A 14,238-nucleotide genomic window follows, 5' to 3' on the forward strand; every position below is an offset into this window, starting at 1 on the left:
GGTATACGTGCGTTCCTGTGTGTGTGTGTACGTGCCTGTGTGTGTGTGTACGTGCCTGTGTGTGTGTGTGTGCGTGCGCGTGTTTTGAGAGCTGAAACGCAGCTATTGATTTTCGTCAGCCGTAAATAAACACGGAGCTTTAATTGCGTTACTGCAGATCGCACGGTGGACAAAAGCAATCTTTGGGTCCGGTAGACTGAAATTCAATGTAGCCAATTTATTCGCACGTTTGGCAAATGTTAAAATACACAACCGGATATCTTGTTCACATCGCCGTGCACGGTTTAGCTTCGTTTTGGTTTTCAAATCGGGAACACGTGGGCTTTCCGTGGCGAATGCGTTCTCTACCCACGTGAAGAAACGTGGGTGGGCAGACGTTCTTCGGGAGGAAAGGAGGGATTCGGCGTGCCTCTCTCAAGGTCATTTTAAAATTAAAGCCGCATCCTCGTTGTTGCAAGGGGAAACGCGTCCACAGCGGTGGAATAGGGGCAGCACAGTGGACTTGCAACCCGGGGGACGCCGGTTCAACTCCACCTCTTTCCGCTGCGGTTGAAACCATCGCCACGTTTCTTAAATCCAACCCCATCTTTAGTCCACCCAGAAGTTCGGATGGGGACGCCACAGTCAAGTTGAACGGCTGCAGGTCGCCTCTGATGGGGGGGGGGGGGGGGGGACGTGTGGGAACTCCCACCTCTTCCGAGACGATTGGCCAGAGTGCAAGAGTAGGCCCAAACACCCTCCTAAAGCCAGCAGTGGCATGAGCAAGCAAGTGCCGTGATGCGCCTTTATCCGTTTGCTTTTTTATTTATTTTCATGTTGCTGGTCATAATTACGTTTAAAAAAATTACAGGGCTGCACACTTTCCTGATGGCAGTGCTTGATAGTCCAATCTGGATCAATCATCGTTTAGAATCTCCGAGAAAGGCAGAAGCTCCCCCCCCCCCAGGATCATCTCAAGGTTTCCTTTCAGCCTCCTCCAGCTTGGAGAAGCCCCCCCGCCATTCCTTAAGCACACCGCCACACTCCCTTCCCTGCTTTTGAATAAGGCACCGATTTATCATCCAGCATGGGGTACGTACTCTTCCATCTTGGTGGGCTGTGTTCGATGTTTCTTTCCCTAACCCCCCCACCACCACCCTCCCGTTTCAACTATTTGTTATTTTCGTTTCAACAAACGTGACGGTGATGAATTAATCGCGATGTGCAGTTGAGTATATATTTATGCTGTTGCTGAAACGAGAATCGTCCTGAAAACAAAAAAAGACAAACCGGCAGCGTTAAATCTTCCGAGCGCAGAACATCAATTGGAGGTGATGCTGCCTCTGTGCAGAGTTCAGCACGCAGGACTCGCATTGCAGAGGTCGTCGAAATGGACTGTGTCGCGTGTGTCTTGGTTCATCGTTCGGCAAGTCGCTTAATACTTGGCGGGAAGTCTGGGTACTCGCATATCCTTCGGCACTGTCTGGTCAAACATTTAAGAGTAGAAGGCCAAGTAAATGTATATTTTATTTTTTATTTTTTTATTTTTTATTTTTTTATTTTACCAGACAAGGCCCACTGAGCGACGTGGCTCTTTTGCAGAAGTGACCTGCACACAAAGGATAGCTCCAAGGGAAGTGGCCTATCGTGCGGACATTTACAGCAGCCAAATGCTCTTAACGCGTCGTCTATAAATGTCTCTAAATGTGGAGGGGCAAAACCACAGGACCCGGAGGAAAAATCCTCGTGACCACTGGGAGGAGGACACGCAAACTCAAAATTCACGCGCATCAGGGTCGGGTTCGAACGCGCAACCTCCTGCGTACCAGGCGAGGTAGTTAACATCTCGCCACCACGGCAACCTCCCGAAGTTCCTTTCAAGAGCTGCCTTCAATGCAAGCTCATCCAGCAGCAGTGGAATGAGCAAGGAGTTGCAGGACTGAAACTTTTTACGTGTTATCTTTACTAACTTGCAATGGCTCTTTTTTGTTTTACCAGCTATAAATATGAATGAGAAAGATGAAACGGTTTGTGCAGTGTTTAACCGCACATACTCACATGGCTGCCTTGTCAGCAAAGTAGTGTAAAATTAATGGGAGATTTAGCAAAACCTGAGGAGTGTATCTTTTGGAAAAGATGAAAGGCGATGACACATACTTAAAAGTATTTATACCAGTTCGGGCCTCCGTGATAAATTATTTGATAAATGCAGACTCCGAACCCACGCAAATGGAAAACTCGCGAGCAGAGAGGCAACCATTTAGACATCTTTAGAAGCTCTCATTCCACGGAATAAATTATATTAATAAAATATTGTAATACATTCATATGGGCACATTCTATATGTAAAAAACACAATGTACAGCGCTTTATTTAACCACTGCTCAAGGAAGTACTTTTTCCATGATCCGTCAGTCATCGGGGTTGTTTGACCATACTTCACCATTACGCGTCGTGCGGATTGGTGAACAGGTGCGGAGCGGGGAACGGTTCGGATATCACTCGCCACTGACGTTGGCTGTGGGCGGGAATAAAACTTATATCGCCGGGTTCATAGAGCCGTGCGCTAACCAGCGTGCCAACTCCGAATTTGTATACATTTTATCGAAACTATCTCTTTCACAACCATTATTATTTTGCATTTCTAGGAATTATTTGCATTGAAATAATATTGCCAATTAATTACGTAACTCAGGAAAGCCTCACAGAGTCTCAAGACTCTTCGTAGGATGGTGGGCCATTTGCACGGTTGGCTGCGTACGGTGCGAAAGAAGTTCAACACAGAGTACGTACACACATTACAATGTTTGGCTAGTACCAATGATGAGTGTTTGACACACGGGAAGGGAATGAAGTGCAAACCCAGGGGGTGACACTCAACACTGCCATCTATTGGTCGCTCAGCAGCAGCACATGGCCTGATGCTCACCCATATAAAGACTAACCAGGCTCAAGTCTGCTTAGCTTCCAAGAGCCGATTTGATCGGGCACATTTCAGGATAATTAAGTCCCGGGCGAATTGTGTTCATACTTAGAAAAGCTGTACACAAACAAAAAAGGGACTTCATTAAAATTGATGTTCAAAAGGTGCCCCCCCCCCCACACACCTTTGTGAACAATTGCTTCATGAATAAATAAACTCCCGAGAAATGTCACCCTCTTGAAGGAGAAGGAGCGACGAAAGTAGCTCGTGACCGGGTGCTTGGTGCATTGTTACATCGCAGGATCACGAGGTGGCGGAGGCTTGAGGGAGGCCTTCTTCAAGCAGTGGATTGACCATGGCCGATACTGTTTTTTGAGCAATTTTACATTCGGCGTGTTTCTAAAACTCGAGTTTTATATTCTTAGGTTTTTTTCGGTAAAGTCACGTAGGTAAAACATCAAAATTAATGAAAATAAAATAAAATAAAACAAAAATCACGACGTTTCGGAGGCAACACAAGTCTCCGTCATCAGGTGGGACCGTCACAGCCGATGCAGCTAATTCGGCTGTGACGGTCCCACCTGATGACGGAGACTTGTGTTGCCTCCGAAACGTCGTGATTTTTGTTTTATTTTATTTTATTTTCATTAATTTTGATGTTTTACCTACGTGACTTTACCGAAAAAACCTAAGAATATGATTCCTTGCAGTCACGAAAGCTTCAAATCTAGAATTAACTCGAGTTTTATTGTGACATTTATTTCTAGGTGGCCAGGTGGCTCGCCCACAGGCAACCGCGTTGAGGTGGCACCAACTGGCTGCGGCACGGTCAATAAAACCATGGCATTTAAACGTAGTTTTGCATTTAGTTTTGTGAAATTGCAGTTGTGAAAATTTAAATATCGGTTTGTTTCTCGTGCGACGAACGTTTCTCTCATATGCAGAGCGAGTTGGATTTGCTGCCCGCTTCTATGGGTGAACCAGAGATCACTTGAAGGAATTTCAGGGGTAGCTCTTTGATATCCCCTTCAGTGGGCCGTTCTCTTAACCCAAACGTTGCACCTCTCTGCGAGAGTTCCGAAAAGGGCATTTGATTTCGTGAGGTGATGCCGATAGCCCAATATGAATAATGTTGTGGGGAAAAGTTTGAAACAACAATAATGCAACGGCCTTTTTATTTCTTCATACTTCTCAAGAATGCTGGCTTGCGCACACACCGTGAACGTGCATGTCCCCTTTAAGTTTCATGGGCAGTCGTATAGAAAACCGTCGTAAAACATTTTCATCCGCCGTGTTTGTACAATGTTTGGCAGGGAGCGACTCCCCGGACAGAATAAACTGACGGGCCCCTTGATGCTGGAGACGTGTTCATCCTCACCCTGATGCAAGCACCTCGATGCTGTAGACACTACACTGAACTGTCCTGACCCTCCACAGCATTGCTCGTTTGCGTTGTGTATTTTACGGCAATGTTAAGCTTGTTGGGTGTGGGGCGAGAAAGCCATGAATCTCGTGTTCGTGTACTGGCTGGATTAGTCATGTTTAGAGTCCATGTGTCAGAGCAGGTAATATACACCATTGGAAAGCTTCTTCTTTAGGCACAGTGGTATGTTGTTTGTCATTTGTCAAGTTTCATTTTCCAAAAGCACTCTACCCTGCTCTCACTCACCTCCTTTATTTCATCATTCATTTTGATTCTGGGCAACTAATGATTATTTCCCCAGATAAATATACTCTGCTGCGATATCCAGTTGTATGCCTCCAAAAAGTATTTACTGTACTTTCCTTCGGTGAGCTTGTTCCACGTGATTTTTGTTTTGCTCATTTTTATCCTTTCGGTCTCTCTCATGTCCTTGAATCATTTCCTGTTTTACTTACGACTTGCTGTTGTGAAGACCATGAAACAAGGGTTGAAAAGTAATGCAAAGAGGCGTGGAGAACTGCATGCTGGGGGAATTGCGAATGCGACACGGTAAGAGGGGGACGTTGATCGGCGAAGAAACGCAAGTTGTTCTAGGAATCGTCGAACATTTAAAACGGTAAATGGGTTTGGGCAGGGCCCTCACATCGAAGGGACGTAACAGATGGAGGAGGCTGGTGACAGAACGCCAGCCAAATGAGTGAACAGGCCCAAGGGGATAACCTCGTGAATACAGATCGATAAGATCTGCTCATTGTCTAAATTGAAAACTCATTTATTTTATAAATGTTTTTTTGTGCTCAATTAAACGTTTCTGTACGTCATCACAAATACGATTTTCCGATATTAGGAAGCCATAGCGGCTATGCACTTTTACATCATCTAGATTTAAAACGGAATCTTTTCAAACTGCTTTTTGTGTTTGTTGTCCTTCACCCGCACCTCCGATTAGCACGGCTGGATACGTACGGTGCGAAAGAAGTTGTATACATACAGCTCATGCACAGAAGGAAGATGAATTGCTGCATTAAATCAAACTTGAGGGATTGTAATGATGTCGGAAGGCCTTCATCCAGCAGTCAATAGAACATGAGTGAATTCCAATATTATCAACTACAATTATGAACATATATATTTTTTCCTTCTAAATATTCATTCCCTATGTCTTGATTTGCTGGATTTCCCCTTCGTTTACGTTTTCATCTCTTGTTATATACAAGGTTGCATGGGGATTGACCGCAACAAAAGGCGTTCACAAACGCAGCTTTCAAACGGTGGTGCTGCCGCAGAGCTGTCCTGGGTTCAAGTGTGTGCGAGTGTCCGCGTGTGTGCGTGCATTACCATCATCAAAGCTGGAAGAGCGTGGACGAAAATGGGCATTGCGTCTACCCCGTAAATCCCATTTGGACAGAGCAGACGCTGCCCTAGACTAATCTGCTGATTATTTGTCTCTTGGGAGGGAGGAATCCACACTACTCTTTTCATGTTCACAAGAGGCACTTTGCAAATGCATCCTGCTGCTGCTGCTGGAACACATTGTCTATCAGCATAAGGTGGAACCAGATCCTTTTGTGCGGGTTTATAATTTAAGATAACGGTTGAAAGCCCCCCCCCCCCCCAGAGCCTTGGATGCTATATGATCAATGAGGCAATTAAAGCAGGTGATTGTGAATGAGCTTTGAGACAATGCGCCGTGGGGGCTACTGGAACCTCGCGAGATATTTTGTGTACGTTGGGGGTATTGTTAGCTGCTTGCCGTTGCCACGGTGTAATGGTCAACACCCTGGGAGTTCCAGAGGTAGCTGGTCCGATTGAGTCATTTTATGAGCAAGTTTATTAAATCCCTTCCGCCTTCCGTCTTGCCAGCAGCGAAAATAAATAAGCAACAGATGGTCGATTCATAGGTGGTGGGGTAAAGTGTGGGAAACTCGTACCTCTTGCAGGATGTCTGGCCATCGTGGGAGAATAAGGATAAGTCAAAGTAGCCTCCTGTAGGGGGGTTCTCTACAGCTCCCTTTATTGGAGGCGCTCTTCCACCAGAAGTAGCGTGGGCAAGTAAGTCGCACGGCTGCACCTTCTTTTGAACCCTAATTGATATCGGAGTGTTTTTCATGTTGCCGTTCGCACAACCACCATTCGCTGGAGATGTGTTTTTAAAACGATCGACATCAGAAATGACGGGGGCTGTTGGGGGGTGGGAGGGGGCGAAATCAATTCTCCAAGCGCACAGAACTTGTGCTTCGTCCCATCTGCAATGTGCTGGACAGCCAAGCAATGAAAAGTGAATTATTCAAATCAGATCTGGCTTGCTGGTTGCAGACATCGCAGAGTGTGGGGAAGACATTGCAGGGTGTGGCAAGACAAGGAACTGATTTGAAAGAGATAAAAAAAATGGGGAGAAAGCAGAAACACGTGGCGTTGTTTTTTTGCCGATGAGAATCTGTAAGAGCTGTGTTCCTGCAACAAAGAATGCAAATTCTTCTTGCACACATGAATGACACACACAAGACAACCATCCAGGATTGTTTAACTCAATGCTTCTGAAGTTTAACGTTTGAATTGTTTCCACAGTTGTGAAATGAATGTAAAAATATATTTATCAAATTGAATGTCTAAATTTGATTAATATGTATATATATAATGAATTACAGAACTCTGGTCTCCACTGCTGGATGAAAGTCTCATCCACGCTCTCGTCAGTTATGGGTGTCATTTGACCATACGGTGGTGAGATGTTAACCGCCTCGCCCGGTATATAGGAGGACGTGGGTTCGATCCTCGACCCTGACGATGCCTGTATATTTGAAGCTTTCATGTTCTTCCCATGATAGCCTGGATTTTTCTCCGGATTCTCCGGTTTTTCCCTCTGCATTTTCACGTGATAAGCCAATTCGTTGAGCTACCGTTTGTGGCCGGGTCGCTTCTGAAAAAGAGCTATTGTATAGCTCAGTGGGCCTTAGCCGGGAAAATAAATGATAGTTTAGTTTAAAAATAATATACGTCGCGGAGTTGGTCAGTGCGGGTCGGTGAAGTGGGTGGGTGGGTGTACGGGACCGGTTAGGATATCACTCGGCAAGCTGACGTTGGTCGCGACCGGGAATCAAACTTGTCAACCACCAGCTTCATGGCGCGATGCGCAAACGACTCCACCACCACCGGTTCCACCGCTGAATTGAACAGTCTACCCATAACATGAATAAGATTTAATGCGAATGCATACACCCACACATTTTACGTAAATTCTAGCCTCGAAAGCATGAAAACAAAAAAACATCGGAATTAATTGTGGCCAACCCACGCAGCCAAATACAACGTATACGAACGCAGGATTATGTAGCGGAGATCGAGCAAGCGGCTATTAACTTGTCGCCCTGCCAGTTTCACGAGAAAATCAGCTCTCTGGCAAATAATTGCCTTCTCATCGCTTGCGGCGGAGGGGCATTTAATTATGTCCGAGCTGACCCTCAGGGCGCGGATGCCCTCTGAGTGGAGAGCGCAGTATCGAACCTAGGTCACGAGTATAGACGGACGGTGCACATCAAGCCAGCCGCAGCAAGCCTTCTACTCAGTTAATTGTTATTGAACAGTGAGTGATGAATGACTCTCCCCCCTTCTCTCTCTTTCGTTTTCGGAAGCCGTTTCGTGGCCTCATTTTGTGTTCCGTCGTGAGTTTGGCGTCTATCTCTTTCCACTTTTAGTTGTCCTCTGTATTCGTCTGCTCGCTTGGACGTGACCTATCTTCAGGGTGGCTTCATGGAGGGTGCAAGCCCCCCCCCCCCCCCGCGTGAGCGAGGCTGCTCAAATGAAAATGAGAACTGGAACGTCGGGGGTAAGAGCAGGTTTAGCACAACAAGGCCTGTGCTTCGTCAACCCGAGCGCGGCGTAACGCTCGCGCAGGGTAAACAACGGTCTGGGATTTATTTCGGCGGCCCTTTAAATGTGCTCGGACTCTACCTGGTGCAGGGACGAACTGAGGATTTCACATTGCGACCGAGGCTTTGTTTTAAACGTGTGCATTGTCGTCACAGTTGCCCACGTGCTAACAACCTCTGGATGTCTTTTAATATTGCAGTGGGCTCTGATCACCCAAGCCATCCGAGAAAGCGCGATCTCGTCAGATCTCGGGAGCTGAGCGACATCGAGCCTGTGGATAATGCTTTGACGGGCGCACACGATGCATACCAGGCATTACAGGTCGCAGGGCCACGTGACAGGCAGCAGAAAGAAGTGAAGCAAAGTAGTACATGATTTTACTGTGCTGCAATGTGCAGTCACACTATTTTAATTGTATTGTACAATTGATGCGCATATTTTAGTTGTGTAGGCAATTTTTCTTTACATTATCTTCTTGGAGTGTCTTGATGTCCCTGTATTTAGACATTTAATGAACTTAGAATCACTGTTTATTATTAAGGCTAATTAACAATTTTTTTATCGCAGTTTGGGGATGCAGCAGTGGGGTAGTCGCTCGTATGTGGTGGTACGAATACAACGGTCTGAGTTCGATTCCCAGCCATCGCTCGCATCCATGGCGAGTGGTATCTGAAGCAATTCCGCACCATCCCCTCAACAACTGACCGAACATTCTAGATTTGAAGCTTTCGTGACTGCAAGGATTCATATTCTTAGGTTTTTTCGGTAAAGTCACGTAGGTAACAAATTTAAATTAATAAAAGTAAAATAAAGTAAAAATCACGACGTTTCGGAGGCAACACAAGCTTCCGTCTTCAGGTGGAACCGTCACAGCCACGACAGCTGTATCAAGTAAATGAGAGATTACAAGAGCTACCACTCCGTATATATAATGGTTGAAGAGGGGAAGGGCCAAGTACGGCACACGTTTTATTCATATGGTAAGGTGAGGCATAAGACTAAGAATAGACTGCATACCGAACAGACTGCATAACCGAACATGTCATGGGGAGGCCTTCACCCAGCAGTGGATTGACACGGGGCTGTGTATTATTCGAGCAGGTTTTTGCCTAGGAATACCTCTCCCAGCTCGATTTGTAGATTCGAAGTAATCGTCAGCCATGATCAATCCACTGTTGTAATGAAGGCCTCTCTCTCCAAGCCATCGCCGTCTCACATAGCCGTGCGATGTGAAACTCCACCGAGCACTTGAAGGTGAGCCGCGGTGGGTATCTCTTCAGGAGTGCGTTGCTTCCCTTAAGCTGCCACTGTTGATAGTCTAAGTTGGAATCTGGATATCGGATGCCAATGACTAAACTTGGGTTATCCAGCGTAGTGGGTTCGTGGTCTCAACCCTAGTTTGTAAAGGATGAAAAGGCCCCTTGATTAAGTTGTAAGGATGAAAAATAACTTCCATAAGCTCTTTCTGACTCATGGGGCATCCTGCTGTGAGATTTGTGAATGTCCTATTCATCCCATGGCATGTTAACAATAGTGCAATTAGAATAACATTGGTGGGGAACAAATGAAGATAAATACATTTATTTCATAATGTTTCAATTTTACCTCTGGAAAACATTACGGCATGCACTCTAGCGATAAGACCTCTCCAATTGAAACTTATATTTAAATTATCTTCTGAAACTTGGTGATCTCAAGATGTAGACAGTCAAGTAGTTACATATGGAACAATGTATGCGATGTTTTTTGTCTGGTGCTTTACCATGTGTTTTTTTTCCACGAAGGGTGGTGAGAGATGCTAAGTGATGGGGAGATTAAAACTGGCCCCACTTAGCAAGATTCTAAAGCCCGAGGTAAAGCTGCTTTCGTGCAATGTAATAGGGCTTTTAGGCTCGGTTCACAAGGGCAATTTCGGTGGGGGCCAATGAACGTATGTTGCGCACGTGCAGCAGCTTTGTCAATCCACTGCTGGATGAAGGCCTCCCAATGCTGTGTTGGTCATGGGGGGTTGTTGGATGATATTTCATCAATTCTAGATTTGAAGCTTTCGTGACTGCAATGATTCATACTCTTAGGTTTTTTCGGTAAAGTCACGTAGGTAAAAAAAAATGAAATAAAATAATAAATCACGGCGTTTCGGAGGCAACACAAGTCTCCGTCATCAGGTGGGACCGTCACAGCTGAATTGACTTAATACAGTAAATATACTTAATACAGTAAATTCAGCTGTGACGTTCCCACCTGATGAAGGAAACTTGTGTTGCCTCCGAAACGTCGTGATTTATTATTTTATTATTTCTATTATTTTTATTTATTTTTTATTTTTACCTACGTGACTTTACCGAAAAAACCTAAGATATTTCATCACACTGGTCAGTGCAGGTTGGTGAAGGAAGACGGGGAGAGGGGGGTACCCAGGACTGGTTCTAATATCACTCGACACTGATGCTAGCCGCGCCAAGAAAACGAAACGCGCTGGTCGCTGGGTTCATGGCGTAATGTTCTTACCATTGCACCACCACTGCGCCCAGAGGTTCTTAATTTTACGCAATGTTAAGGCCTCCACACGTCAACAATTATGCATCTTTTATAGCTAGCCATTCGAGATATGAACAACTCATATGCATCATTAGACCTCCTTTGCCAGTACCAAAATATAATAGGGTTTTTGCCCCTTTTTCTGGCAACAAAACTGAAACCACAATACTTGCAGTCAAATGCAAGTATTGTGGTTAATGCAGACATTAATCCTCGTAAAAAGGTTTCAGTTTTGTTGCCAGAAAAAAGGGGAAAAGCCCTATTATTATATTTTGGTACTGGCAAAGGAGGTCTAATAATGTGGATGTTCACCCCGAGCCCTCATTACTTTGAAGTTCGTGCATTGCCTTTGAGCTGTACGCCTTTTGGCGTCCTCTGGTCGAGCACCAATTGGGTCGAGGCTCAAAAGAAAGCCGTCCCTTGGTGTGGACCAATCAGTTTCAAGGACAATGCATATATTATCATAGTGTGTTTTTTGTTTGCATTTGACTGCAAGTATTGTGTGGTTAATGCAGACATGAATCGTTGTAAAAAGGTTTCAGTTTTGTTGGCAGAAAAAAGTGGAAAACCTTTATTATCATAACCCATATGCACATTACAAGTTGCGAGTGCACAAAGTTTTCCTGACTGTACGAGTTGTGAACTATATTTGTTACAAAAAGACAATGACCACCCGCATCGCCCTAGAAACTGTCGTGGCAATTCCTGTTAGCGAACTCCTAAATAAGGCCGTCATGGCACAGCACAATGGGATGGTGTGACCAATGCCACTCACCAGCCAGCTTTGTCACTACAGTGGTGGTGTATACAAACTATACCAGGTACTCATTTGAGTCTGAGTCGACCTGGGGGAGACCGATGACATTTTCAGATACCACTCGCCGTTAGTGTTGTCCGTGGTTGGGAAATCGACTAAGCTCTCGCCGGGTTTGAGGTTCAAACCAAGGCAAATTGTAATGCATGGTTTGTTGCTGTGGAGCTTTATGGGTACAAATACGGCTATGCAGGCGATCTCTGTGCTTGTGTAATGTGAGGATATATCCGGCTCACTGACGTATCACAACTCGTCATGATGATTGGCTCTGCCGGTCCTGGTTTATAGCCAATGGGGGAAAGCCTAGGGGCGTGGCCCTGACGTAATGGAAAGGTGACAGCTGTAAGGAGAGGATTGGTTCTGCTGGCTTTGGCCACAGCCAATGGGGAGATGAGTCAGGGGCGTGGTTCCGGGAGCCTACGAGGGAGCCTGGAATATTCCATGGAGGCTAACCAGGATTGGTGGAAACGTACCACGTGACCTGGGTATTAAATAGGGGTGGAGACGAACGACACGGAGTCAGAACGGGAACGAACGGAGGAAGGGGCCACGCGTGAGCGGGGCTCCGGGTTGCCACGTGGCGGTGCGTCTCTCTCTACCCCTCTCACGCTGCCTGTCAGCAGCGTGAAGGAAAGCTGTAATGCAAGTTGAATTAAAGACCGGATTCCAGAAGTCGCCTCAACGACCTTTATTACACTTGTATGTAAATAGATGGGGCACTGTGGTGGTCAGATGTAACATCTCGCCACCACAGTGCAGGAGGTTGTGGGTTTGATCCCGACCCTGATGCCTGTATAATTTGAAGTTTGCGTATTCTCTCTCTCTATCTCTGGTGGTTGTGTGGAATTTTCTCCGGGTCTTCTGGTTTTACCCTCCACATTTAGAAACAAGCGTTTCGATTATTTGGCTGCCACTACACATTCCCACTTATGATGATGATATCAGTCACTTCGATCAGCTATCACGTGCGGCCACGTCGCTTCTGAAAAATAACCAAAAGCTCAGGGTGATTTTTTTTACGGCAAATAAAATAGTTTCGTTTGTATTTGTTTTAGTCTATCAGCCTGTTGCCTTTCCAGGCCGAGCCCAAAGAGCCAATAGGCAGATGGACTGACAAATATATGTTTTACGTGGTCGCACAGAATGGATTTTTTTGTTTGTTACATGGGTGTTCAGCAAATTATAAGTTCTCTGGTGTGTGCGTCGATAGACAAAGTGGGAATGTAGGGAAGCAAAGTTGCGTTGTGGGTGGGCTCATGCGTTTTGGGAGAAGAGAAGTGCTGCCCTAGGCCAAGCCGGGTAAACAGGGGAGTGGTGGCATAAGTGTGAATGATGAGGTCCTTTACCTTAATGGAATAATGGTAATGACATAATGGAAGTGAGTGCCTATTTAGCTGTTTAGAGGGGGGGCCGGGGAAAGTTGAACACAAAACACTGATGAGAACCTAGCACTGCGCATCTTCATACGTAACGCACATTGATCGCTTGCTCACGGATAATGTCGACGTTTTGTAATAAACAACAAAAGTTGGACAATTCCACAGAATCCGCCTCGGTGCTGACATTTACCACGTCTCCCTTGCACGATACTAACTTCTGCAAGCACCATTCCATGCTTCAAGAAACATAATAAAAGGCTCTCGCACCACTCTCGGCAGAACAATTTGTGTCCACTCTGCTCACCGTGAAGCACTTTGACCATATAAGGACAGATTCATCCTGACATTGCCTTTGCGCAAAGATTTTTGGTATTGTTGGCTGTTTTTGTACGGCATGTTTTGGTTGCTTGGCAGACGCTTGGGGCATACAGTTGCATTATAAAAAAAAAGATATATGTTTTAACTTAATAATAAAATACGTGTAAAATATATCTGTATATATTTTGTTACGTTTGATAAGGTGCTGCTTTTTCACGCTATTAATGCACGTGATGCGATAAACTGGTCAAGGTGCAGATCTGCAATTGCTCACTCGCTACACTGCTGGCGGAAGGGCCTCCACTAGAGACAGATTTAGACAGCATCTCCAGAGGGTGTTTTGGCCTACTCTTCCACGCCGGCGAAACATCTGAGATAGAGGTTAACTTACATATGCTTAATCGTCGTCTTGTCGTATTCAATATGGGTGCAGGAACAGTGGCAGTATATATGCGATGTGTAATAATTTATAGCCCGTTGTCAATTGATGGAGGCCTCTTTTACGCCATGCCCTTGGTTGTTTGAACATCGTTCACCATACCTGGTTAGTGTGGGTTGGTGAAGGGGGGGGGTGCCCAGTACGTACTGGTTCAGCTATCTCTGAGCATTGATGTGAGCTGTGGCGGGGAATCGAACTCGGGTGACTGAACTCCTAAGGTAGTGCGCGAACCACAATGGCACCACTTCAAATATGCAATCCAAGAAAAAAAGTATTAGCATTGCTTTACGTGAAATTCCAAAATATCACGAATTTTAACATACATTGCGTTGATCAGTAGTTTATTTTTTGCATTTCCATCACTGCAGGTACGTGCTGGAGGATTGGATAGGGAAGTTGGATTTATGTTTCATATAAGATTTTTGCTACAGTGCGACAATTTAATCAGTGGCTTAACGACCGCAATTCAATGAATATAGGAAGCCTATTATTGGCGTATATATACTGTAATAAGTAATGGACGACTGTACAGGAGCAATACAACGGATGTGCATA

This window comes from Lampetra fluviatilis, chromosome 30 (assembly GCF_964198595.1).
Source record: "Lampetra fluviatilis chromosome 30, kcLamFluv1.1, whole genome shotgun sequence".
Lineage (NCBI taxonomy): Eukaryota > Metazoa > Chordata > Hyperoartia > Petromyzontiformes > Petromyzontidae > Lampetra > Lampetra fluviatilis.